This window comes from Ochotona princeps, chromosome 1, assembly GCF_030435755.1.
Source record: "Ochotona princeps isolate mOchPri1 chromosome 1, mOchPri1.hap1, whole genome shotgun sequence".
In the NCBI taxonomy this organism is placed as follows: domain Eukaryota; kingdom Metazoa; phylum Chordata; class Mammalia; order Lagomorpha; family Ochotonidae; genus Ochotona; species Ochotona princeps.
The window spans coordinates 55,544,034-55,556,251 of record NC_080832.1 but is presented as its reverse complement, the minus strand read 5'-3'; positions in this window follow the sequence as shown (position 1 = coordinate 55,556,251).

Genomic DNA, 12,218 nt, shown 5'->3' with positions numbered 1-12,218 from the left:
CAAAAACCTGGTGCAGAGATGGGGACCACATCCCAATACTGGAGAAAGACATGTATCACTTTTTGGGATTCAGGATCAGCTAAAACAGCTTTTATTTTTGTTTTCACCTCCTGCTCCTTATGTGGTCACATTCAAATAGCAGAAGTCACTCTCAGTCTCTTCCTTCATCACTGTCACTCCTCTTGTCGCAGCCCCTTTACTATGCACCGCTCTATCACTGTTCAGTCTGTTTTATGTATTCAACATTGTTCAGGTCACTTAGTGTCAACCTGCGCAGGTTGATAACAAATTTTATTGCAATCCAGGGAAACCTCAAAGCCTTATCCATCAGTCTCTGTAACCGGCAAGACTGACAAGACCTTAAGCATGAGTGTTTGACAAGAGTCCTGAATTGTAGACGAACCAAAGCGTGACAGTGACACCAAATGCTTTTGAATGTCAGCTCCTCATTGGCTCTATATTTCAGGTTTTTTATAAAGACTTCCTGCTTTACATAACCTTCTGTCTTTCCTTCTTCAGCCTCTTACATGTGAATGTTGAGCCCACAATTAACAGTGGTTTTTTTTTTTCCCCTCAAAGTTAAAACTGACCAAAGTTACTGGCTTTTTACTTCTCTAGAACAACAAACTATCTTATGTTTACGTACTGGTTTACATTGTTATTTATGTGCAAATTGTCAAAAATGTAAATTAAATATAAATGTTCCTGCTTTACCAATGTGTGTCTGGTGTCTTGAGGGATGGGCAAAAAAAAAAAAAAAAAAACAACTCTTCATGGCTGCAGTGGTGGCCCCAGGACAGGTTCTGACCAAGGACACCATTGGCCTGCTTATTCCTTACTCTGGCAGTACAGCCAGGATTCCCCAAATGTGTCTACCTCCCTCTGGGATGGTTCTCAGAAAGGGTCTAACAGCACATTTATGGGATCACACATAACCATCAATAGTGTGAAAGTTTCTCTTTAATTAGGAGTTATAACAAATGTTTTCCTAAGGACATTTCAAGCATAAGCCAATTAATTAGTGGAGGGAGACTGCTTTGCTTTCAGTGGACTTTTTGGTTTGCTTTATCTTGATGACACGAAGTAGTGAGGAGGCAAAGAAGACAGACCTGTTCCACAGCTGACCCAGTGTGTGGGAGGGAGTACGACTCCACTCTCCACTGATGTCAGCCCCAGCGAATGTGTGTACATTCCGTGATTTCCTGTTTCAATTTTTTTTTAAGATTTTATTTATTTTAGTTGAAAGAGTTACAGAGAAAAAAAGTCAAGGAGTGATCTTCAACCTCTGGTTCACTCCCCAAATGGCCCAAACCAGCCATAGCTAGGCCAATCCAAAGCAGGAGCTGCTTCCGGGTCTGCCCTGTGAGTGCAGGGGTCTGAAGACCTTGGGCCATTCTCCACTACTTTCCCAGGCACGTCAGCAGGTTGCAGAATCAGAAATGAAGCAGCCAGTGAACGAACCACTGCCCATATTAGATGTTGGCAACACAGGCAGGTTACCTTGCTGAGCCACAGTGTCAGCAACCCCTGTTTGAATCTTAAGCTAGGAAGCGGATTGGCTACTTTCAAACTGAATTTAAAATGAATTTCAAGAAAGCTGTCTCAGAAAAATCAGGACATTGTTGACATGACACCCAAGATTCAGATGGTATGACCACATGATGGGACACATGATGAGAATGTATCTACTTGCTGATTCATGGATGTTACAGAAACTAACCTGTCTCCAGAGAAAATCTGAGTCAGTGTGAGCCTCATTTGGAAGCTATAATGATTCTAGCAGGAGATGATTCTAAAAAGGTGATATCACCCTCTGAAAAAAATCTGAAAGTTGCTTGTAAGTATTTTTGTGCATCTCAGTTCATTCAGCCATCACAAAGTACATGTTCCATTCCCTTGCTAACTACAAGTTAATATACTCCTTGCATTTGGATACTTAAAGCTGCCCTGAGCTGTGTTTTTAATGCTGCTTCTTTAAATTCACTTAAACATCTGTGCCAAGAATTTGAAATGCTGCCAACATGTAACTGTGGAGTTAAGAAAAACAGAACCCTGTTGTCATAAACGTGCCAAATGGTGCTGGTTATGTTCCTAAATCCTACAGAACCATTGTGGTAATAATTGGTCAAAACAAAGCCCAGTAACATCCAGGGTGTAACAGTTACTACCATAAATCATAGCAAATCATGTCTTTTTTTTTTCCTCCGTGAAAGTTATATATCTTGGGAACACTTGCAGATTTAGCTGTTTAATGAAACATTACATAGAAAGATAATATTCATTATGAGCCCAAAATCCACCTGGCTAGAAGTCCATGCTGTAAGATGGAGGCTTCATGCAACTGTGTAGGGCAGAGCAAGACTGAAGAAGTCCCCCTTGCTGAGTTCTCTTCCCATCACAAGGTAACTTTTATCTGCAGAAATGGTGCATTTAATTCCCTCACCTTGAGACAATATACAGAAAAAGTGGGAGTTCTTGAACATTTTTAGATGATTTTTCCTTTGGGGAAAATTAAGTTAATTCAGGACTCTAAATTGGTATAAGTCTCTCTCTGTGTGTGTGTGTGTATTTAATGCCTTCTCTAAGAGAGATAATGAGAAGAGGCGGGGAGAGAGGAATGAAAATAATTAGAGGCACATGGCAGAAGATTTCCAATGTAAAACCAGACCTCTAGCATAATTATGCCTACAAAGAAAGGCTGTATCCCAGAGCGAAGAGACTTCCTGAATAAGAGGAAAGTTAGAGAGGAAGCAACTAGTGAACAAATCCAACAAATCCAAAAGGCGCTGCTGTGTCTCTTCAGAGATGATCAAGCTCTTCTACAGGTTCATACACCTCACTATCAGCTGTGCACCCTGAGCACTGGCAGTCTCTTAGAGGGCAGGGTCCTTGGCAAGGCCTCACATTGTACCCCTTGCCTGTTAAAACAGACAAAAAGTCACACACCCCCACCCCAAGCAGCTTCCAGCTGCTGGGTTCACTCTTGTACCATCAGCAATAGCCACGGCTGGGCCAGGATAAAGACAGGAGGCCAGAACTCACTCTGGGTCTCCTCCACGAGTAGCAGAGCAGAGTAGTATGTGGCCCATTACCTCCTGTCTCTGAGTGAACATTAGCAGGAAGTGGGACCGCACACAGAGCCAGGATCTGAACCGACTCTTAATATGGGACAGGAGCATCCCAAGGCATTGAAACCACCACACCACACACCCACCCCCATCACACCATTTTTCAAGCTTGAAATCCTCAAAACCCACAAGTCCCTCTGCTTGAAGTGCTGCTGACAGCTGCTCCTCGAATAAGTGAGAAGTAATTTTAATCTCAATACATCCTTAATCGTGTAATTCAGGCAAAAAAGAAGCAAGATCCCAAAAAATATTTTTAACCCTGTTTATGCAAATGATCTCCTTTGCCCAGTTTCCCAGAATACTATAAGCTCAGAGCCCTGTCCTCATTTGGTATTCCTTCCAGGGTTGCTTGGAGAATACTATAAACAAGCCAACCCTCCTACTCTGCTGCTTCTTCCAGGGTTGACAAGAAGTGAACCACAGTCCACATGGAACCTTCTCTCTGAATTTCATCTACCAGGGCTTGTTCAGCATGCATGAGAACATGAGTCTGTCCGTTTCTCTTTTCCCCAACATGAAAGAAAGAGGAAGTAACAGATAAAGGAGCAGTGGGTGATGTGGGTCGGAAATCCTTCAGTGTGGGTCTGCACAGTGGTTCAATTGGCTAATCCTCCCCCATCAAAAACTGGAATCAAATATGGGTGCTGATTTGTGTCCCAGTTGCTCCACTTCCCATCCAGCTCCCTGCTTGTGACCTGGGAAAGCAGTCGAGGACGGCCCAAAGCCTTGGAACCATGCACCTGTGTGGGAGACCCAGAAGAGGCTCCAGGCTCCTGACTTCGGATTGGCTCAACTGTGGTCTTTGTGGCCATTTAGGGGAGTGAACCAGTAGATGGAAGATCTTTCTGTCTCTCCTTCTTTCTGTAAACCTGCCTTTCCAATGAAAATAAATAAATCTTTTTTAAATAATAAAGAAATAAAAATTATAAATCTTTAAGAAAAAAAAATCCTTCAGTGTGTTCATGAAAGGGTGAAGTTGGTGTTGGTGGCAGGGGCTGTGTTCTCATGGACAGGTGGCCAAATTCCTTGTGTGGAAACATCCGAAGGAGCCACCTGGGTATGATGGCAGCCAGTTGTTCCCCCTCTAGGTGAGGCGCAGAGAAATCAAGCATGACCCAAGGGCCCTGGGTTTGAATGTCAAAGGCCAACGCCTGGCTTTAGGGCTTGCAACACAGCCAGCTCCTTCCCCTGGGAGATCCCGAATCCCTAAAGGCTTAGTGAGGAGCCAACTGTGTGACAACCAAGGAAGGACAGGATACTGTGCTCTGGCAGGCCCTTTCTTGGCCCACATCTCACAGGTATCTATCCACCTCATCAATGACCACGGTTCGGCCCACAAGAGAAAGAGGAGGTCTTGGTGAAGAGCTCACGGGGTTCCTGAACATTGCTGAGCCCTCCTAGGAACTGCTTTGTGAACATAAACACAGGTTTTGGGAGCCCATGTTCTTCTGAGGGACAGTCCACCACATCCCAAAATGAAGCACCCTGCACCCATGTGGCTTTGTAAAACATTGTCAAAAGCTATTTCCCATCTGAGTTCTGAGGGGTGGAACATGATTCCTCAGGGCCACGCAGCCAGCCCAGCACCTGATGCTCTGCCAGGCAACCTCCAGGCGTGCAGTCACTCAGGGCATTTGCCATTCAGGACGAGAAGGGCACAAGTCTGTCTTCTCTGCCACCATGGGCACCACTTTCTTGAGTTCATGAGCAAAGGCAGCTCCCACTAAAGCTTCCTGTGGCCTCCCATTTTAGAAATTAGCTGATGGTGACTTGCTACAAGAGCAATTGAGGATCTGGAGTAAGATCCTGCACAGCACACAGGCGTGGACTCTGAGCATACCCCAAAGCTGGGACCTGAGGATATGAGCTCCTATCCATGGGAAAAGCACAGAACTGGGAGTTCAGAGGCTGTGTGCACTCAAGAAAATTCTAAAAGCTTGAGGAAGGGCTGATTTTCCTGGTTCTTAAAATGAAGCAGTCCTTCCTAGAGCATCTTCCTGTTTCTTTGGAATGCTCACGCCCATAATGATGCTAAGATTCTGTCATTCTCTTATTCCCTGTGGGTTTGTTTACCTTGGTACTCTGATGGCAGCTATGGGCTGATACTAAGATTTTAGGAGCAGATGTCAGAGAAAATGGAAACGGGTGGGGGGGCGGGTGTGAGACTATATGGAAACGACTCTTTTGGCTTCTTCTGGCAAAAGAGATTGAGCTTGCCAAGTCCTACCAATTCGTGAGAACCATGAAGTTTCCCTAGGAAACTAATCAGCTCATCTGAAAGGAATCAAAATTCTTTTAATAGAATTACATGTAATGTCTTAATCAAGCCTCTGCCTGACTTTAGCTCCAGGAATTCTACAATATTTGGTTTCATGGGCTCTTGACTTTTGTTTTCCTTTCTTCTCTCTCTCTCTCTCTCTCTCTCTTCAAAGCAAAGTCAGACTTGGAAGACAACCGAGAAAGATTTCAAGTTTGCTGCCTCCCACCAGAAGGGCAGACAAGAACATTGGCAAAGTGACTTAAAACCCCATGAAGAAAGAGAAGCTCTTCCGTGAGCAAGGCCATGGAGGCCTTGAACTGTTCAACGGTTCAACATCTTTAAAAAAAAGGGAATGAAGACTCATAAAGCTGAGAGAGAAAGAGAGTCAGCGAGAGAAAGGTTAAGCCAAGACAGAAACTGTGAGTCGGTAGATGTGAAAGGGGCTGAAAATAAGTGAAAAGTGAAAAATTGTTGTATGAATAAACCGTTAAAAAATAGTGAGTGAAAAGGCGATTGTGCTTCCAGTTATTACTGAATCACGGGTTCAGGGAGGCCCGAGGCTGACCTGGGCGCCCCCCTTCCCCTGGGCGCCGCGCCCCCGTTCCCCCGGGCGCCGCGCCCTCCCCTGCAGCGCAGCAGTTGGTGACAGAGCAGTTGCTGTAGGCGGATGCCGTTCTCTACTTGAGTGTGTAGTTTCACTGTGATTACCTCCATCCCAGGCCCAGGCTGGGGGAGGAGGGCGGCAGTGGAGGGGGGAAGGTCGGGGCGCGGGTAGTGTTTTTGCCGCCTTGAACCCTCCAACAACCCAACTTGGACATGTCTCCCACCTGACGACACTGCAAAGCAGATGACAGAACACACACACACACACACATGCACCTGCAACACAGACAACCCCAAGGCACGAGCAGCAAGCACCAGAGGAAAAGACTTGAGAATTGGGGAAGCAGGGAGGTAGACCAGCACCTGAAGCCCCCCATTCCTATCTGCTGGCCTATGCCAATTTAATTTTCTCAAAAAGCACAAAAGGGAATTGATTTTTTTTTCATTGCCAACAATGCATACCCTACAGAGACATGGTGGTCCTGGAATGGGTCTCTTCTGTGCTGTCATCTGAGAGCTCTGCCTTGCCAGGGACCCTCCTGAGCTCAGGGAGAGCAAACAAGATGCCAATCGCAGAAACCCTCCCCTCCCCCACCCTTTTGCATCCTTGGGGAGCACAGGAAACCATGGGAAGTGGACTGGTTCCACCAGTGAGACTCTACCCTCCCCCTGCCTGTAGGGAGAGGGTAGTGAATACACAAGATGGGTCCAGCGAGGTAAAGACAAGTTGGGGCAAAGGGGCCCAGCTGCTTCCAGAGCCACTGGCGGCTCTCTTATTCCCAAAGCAGAGCACACTTGAATAGGAAAATGACCTTCTTGTAGCTGGTTCTTGCTTTTCTGCTCTGATCCACAAGACCATGGGATATGAGCAGCCACCAACTCCAAAATACTAACATGGGTGTGATTTTTGTGCACTCATCAGTAAGCCTTCACCCTCCCCGGGCACGCCCTAGTCTTCTTCCTTGTGACAGCCTCAGGGAGGCAGGCAGCCCTGCCAGGTCCTAGGGGCTGGGACAGCCAGCTTGGCAGAATATTCGATCTGGATGACCCACACAGCAGCCGTACAGTCAAAGAATGTGTCCAACTGCAATGAGCTTGTGTCATTTACAAGAGTCAGGGCAAAGGCTGGCATTGTGGTTTCAGTGGGTTGGTCCTCCACCTTCAAGTGCTGGAGTCCCATAAGGGTGCCGATTCATGCCCTGGCTGCTCTACTTCCCTCCTGTTTGTGGCCTGGAAAGACAGAGGAGGACAGCTCAAGTTATTGGGGGAACTTGCACTCATGTTGGAGACCTGGAGGAGGCTCCTGGCTCCTGGCTCTGGATTGGTTCAGCTCCAGCCATTGTGGCCATTTGGGGAGTGAACCAGAAAGATGAAAGATCTCTCTCTCCTGATTCCTGTGAATCTGCCTTTGCAATAAAAATAAATCTTAAGGAAATTAAACAAATAAATAACAATAGCCAGGGCAGGTAAGCTCATAGTCCATACATCCAGCCGAGGGGGCTGGAGTTTCCCTCATGGCGCAGCATGGATCTTGGGACCTGCTTATACTGGTGCAACTTGTAGGACTAGGGCCTTATTCCCCACCCTCTGAGGGAAAGGCAGAAGGCACTAGGTTCTCCTCCTGGCACTTTATTTATTTGTTTGTTTGTTTGTTTATTTTCTCAAAGGAAGTAGGTAGGGTTGGCCTCGGAGTCTCTCCTGCCCAGAAATGGGAAAATCAAGGCATGGAAGGCAAAGCACAAGTGCCCAAACCCACTGAACAAGTATATGCTGGACCTGGAACCCACATCCCAGCCCCCCCCCCAGTCGGCTTCCTGTGTCAGGAGATCAAACAAAGTGCCTGTCGCCAAGGTGGGCAGGACCTGAGTCACTGATACTGTGCGTGCTTGGGACAGGTTTTCCCCAGCGACAGAATCTTCACGGCATCCCGTGGCTACCTTTTGCTCTGGCGGAAGCACAACTTCTCAGTAGCTCTGTAGACACTCCAGGAAGTAAGGAGGAGTTAGGAAGCTACAGAGCAGTCCACAAATCCTGCTATTCTTCGCTATTCTTTGGAATCCAATTTCACATCCTATCCCTCACAGCCAGGGTGGTGTTGTGAGCTGGGGGCCTCCTAGATGCGCCCTTTACTGAAAGGTTGGTTTCCTGCGGTGGCGGGGGTGGAAATGGGGTGGCCAGTTCCCCCGTCAGTGCTGAGCGACAGGGCCCTCACTGGGCTGTGGCGAAAGGGCAGCCACCAAGCCGTAGCAGCTCTGTGTCAGTCTGAGCTCAGCAGAGCTACAAGCAGGAGACTGAGGGCATGGCGCTCACCCCATCCCCGCAGGGCACGCCTCAGAGGTCTGGCAGCTGCAGCCCAAAACCCACAGTGATTCTTGGGTAAAAGGCACATGCAAAATGCAAAAATTCCAGCTGCCTTTTGGAACCACACTAGCTTTACAATTCTTTCCGCTTTAAAGCCTCGGGGTTTTGCATTTTCTACAAAGAGGAAATGCATGAACATGACTATGTTTTCTGCTTTAAGTGCATTTTAAAAAGAAAAAAAAAAGCTGTATTGCATCTAAGTTTAGGAAGGTATGTTGAACAGTGCCCATATATGACTAACCAGTGTACCTGAAGGCAGAGATGAAAGTTAAGAAAAAACGGTATGTGCTTCCTTCTGGTTCCTAGCGCATATAATCCCAGAAGGCATGGTGCTTCGAAGAATCATCTGCAGACTTTCAGTGTACCCACCTGTTCCACAGCTCTCACAAGGTTAACCCTAGAAGATTTATAGTCGCCTTGCTTCAAATCAGTGGTTTTTGTCTCCTCTCATTTTAGACCTACACGTGGATTGCAGACTGAAAATTACATTACCCAAAATCAACCACTCAGCCCATATCAGATAGGTTACAGCTATTTCAATCCTGTCTCCTAGAGTGTAAAAACACAAAGTGGGATTATTGTGCATCTATAGCCTGCAAAGGTATGAGGGAGGGAGGGAGAGGGGAGGAAGGGAGGGAGAGGGGAGGAAGGAAGGAAGGAAGGAAGGAAGGAAGGGAGGGAGGGAAGGAAGGAGGGAAGGAAGGAGGGAGAGAGAGCGGGAAGGAGGGAGAGCTTCTCCAATTACATAAATCATGGAGAGATGAGAAACATGCTGGAATGCAGGTTGACGCCCACTCATGGTGCAGCAATGAGCGTCTGCTGGAGGGATTGGAAGGTGAGCTCCACCTCTTGCAGCTGAGAGCCAGGACACTTGCTGGACTTCTCCCAGAGGCCAGCATATATGGCTGAAGGAAGGTTTCACAAGGGGAAAAAAAAGTGTGGAGGGCCTGCTGAGAGTGCACAGACTTCCGTCTGTTCTTGGGCTTGTCTCCCTTCTGAGGGCTGTTTGAAAGTTGTTCCTGTGTTTGGCGCTGAGCAGAAACCACATCATGTCTTCTGTCATTGTCTTTGCTCACCGCTGGAGACCCTGGTGGTTAGAGAGGGAAAGTCCCTTCCTCTGGCGCCTGGGGGGAGGGGTAGGAGTGGGGGGCGGGTAGAACGTGTTGGGGGCCGAGGGGCCCAAGAGCCAGGGGAGCTTGCTGCCAGCTTGCCTCACTAGACGGGCCAGGGGCTCCACACTGCGCAGACTCGCCAAGCTTTGGAAGCAGCTAGGTGTGTCTTGGGGTAGTTCTTGCCCCGAATCATCCAGGGTGACATCTGCCTGACAGAATAGATCATTCAGTGAAAGAAAGGGAATTCACTTCAAGAGCTCTGTGGTTCTGGGAAGCCCAAGGAGTAGCCACAGTGACCTCTGTGTCGCCTGAACTGGACTTCCACCTGTACTGGCCTCCGAGTGGTTTGCCAGGAGATGGAGGGGGTTGGGACACAGCTGTGTATTTGGTTTGAACTGTTTTTTTTTTTTTTTTTAAGATTTATTCATTTTTATTGGAAAGCCGGATATACAGAGAGGAGGAGAGACAGAGAGGAAGATCTTCCATCCGATGATTCACTCCCCAAGTGAGCCGCAAGGGGCAGGTGCTGCGCCGATCCGAAGCCAGGAACCAGGAACCTCTTCCAGGTCTCCTATGTCAGTGCAGGGTCCCAATGCTTTGGGCCGTCCTTGACTGCTTTCCCAGGCCACAAGGGAGCTGGATGGGAAGTGGAGCTGCCGGGATTAGAACCGGCGACCATATGGGATCCCGGGGCATTCAAGGTGAGGACTTCAGCCACTAGGCCACACCGCCGGGCCCCTGGTTTCAACTGTTGTAGGGCAAGATTCTGTAGTTACATTTCTTTCTTTCCTTCCTTCCTTCCTTCCTTCCTTCCTTCCTTCCTTCCTTCCTTTCTTCTTTCCTTTCTTTCCTTCCTTTTTTCCTTTTTTTCTCTTTCTGTCCTTTTTTTTTGAATTGTAGTATAAAGAATGTCTGAACATAAAGTTGATCATTTGGACCAGTTGTAAGTGCAGCATTGTAGTGCTCACCGACAATATGCACTTTCTTTTCTTCAGGTAAGTCTATAAACTTCCACACAGAGGCTTGTTTGTTTCTTTCTTTGTTTTTGAGTTCACGCACCTGCCAACCTGCTTGGGGAGCAGTTTCAGATTCACTCTGTCCTAAATATTATATTCATCACCCGCTCTGGGTCATCTCCACAAATTCATGTGCTCATCACTCCCAGCTGGCCTTCAGCAATTTTAGTTGGGGGAAGTTATTATTTGCACCACTAAGCTGGTCAGGAATGAAAATAACAATCAGCTAGGAGCTAAAGTGTTTACCAGGTCTCCTGAGCTGTTGCGCATGCAATTTACTGCTGCCATATTGTCTCCTTCTCACCCTCAGTGGAATGGAATGTTCTCTCCAACACCCCAGCATTAGCTGTAGGAACAGGGGAAGAAGACACCCGCCCCCCACCCCTCCGTCCTCCCTCCCGTCCCCCCCTGTCCCACCGTCCCCTCCCCTATCGGATTCAGAATTTTCCAGCTGATCCTTGGTTGAAATCCTCCTCAGCAGCAGGTTGCTTGGGTTCTTGTAATTCCAAGCACTTCCTGCTGCAAGTGGTTACTAAACAAATCCCCCGCATCCTTGGAGGCAGAGGGCCAAGGTAGACAAGTACTCTCACCCAATCAGCACAATCAGTTTGTCATTCCCTGAAAATAGAGTCGTCCCTCCAGTCTAGCCAGCTAGCCAGCTCGTGCCCCCGTGCGCATACACACACACACACACACACACACACACACGGAGAGGGAGGCCTGGCTGCCTTGGAGTGAGGCCTCATTCCAGGGGGAGTGGCGCCTCCACCTTCTACACACACACACACACACACACAGGGTGTGTTGCGCCTCGTGCCTGCAGCCACCCTTGAAGTGTTGTTACACAACAGTCATGAACTCTGGAATGTCTCTGGTCATTCGTGTCATGCTGGCAAATGACACGGCCAAGCTTTAAGGCCCAGGATGAAACTGGCTTGTTTCCCCCACCCCACCCCACCCCACCCCCGCCCCAAGAGCCAGCATCCTGCCCAGGCTCAAGCTGCTAGGCTTTGACCAGAGTACATCTTCCTATAAAACTCCTCCAAGAACAGAAATGCCAGGGAGATGCACTGGGGAGGAGATGACAAGACACACTCCATCAGTCTTACAGTTCCTTTAGAAAACAATGCAGCAATCTGACCAGACCCTGTGCAGATAAGCTTTCTAGAAATCAGCTGGGTGCTTCTTAGAGATTTTTCTGGTCTTCTCTCATGCTTGCCTTGATTTTTTTTTCTCCTTGAGTTCACTTCCTTCACGAGATAAACAAAGACAGCAAGAGATTAAGGTTCCAAATAGCACATGATTCATGAATCACAGCTATTTTTTCTCTATAGTATTCATTTAAAATGGCAGCGTTCCAGTAGGAGAAACAGAAAGTAAAGCTGTTCGTGCTTCTGTAATACGACAACAATTATGAAATTAATGTCTCCTATTTGCTGTTCTACATCACGCCGCCATGATCTCATTTTATCCTCAAAACACCTTTTGAGGTACATTGATTATTCTCATTTTGTACATAAGGCAAAAGAATCCCAGAAAGGTAAGATACATTAGATAATGTAAGAAGCAAACAAGCAAAGAAGCTCTATCCAAGTTTACTTAGAAAATAGTCCAGATATAGTCATCGCTCTCAAAAACAGTGCTAGACATCACATAACTAGTAACCGTCCCCAGGCTTGTGATTTTCCTAAACCAGGGCCACCCTTTTCTTCACCTTGTCAGTATAGCCTTAACCCAC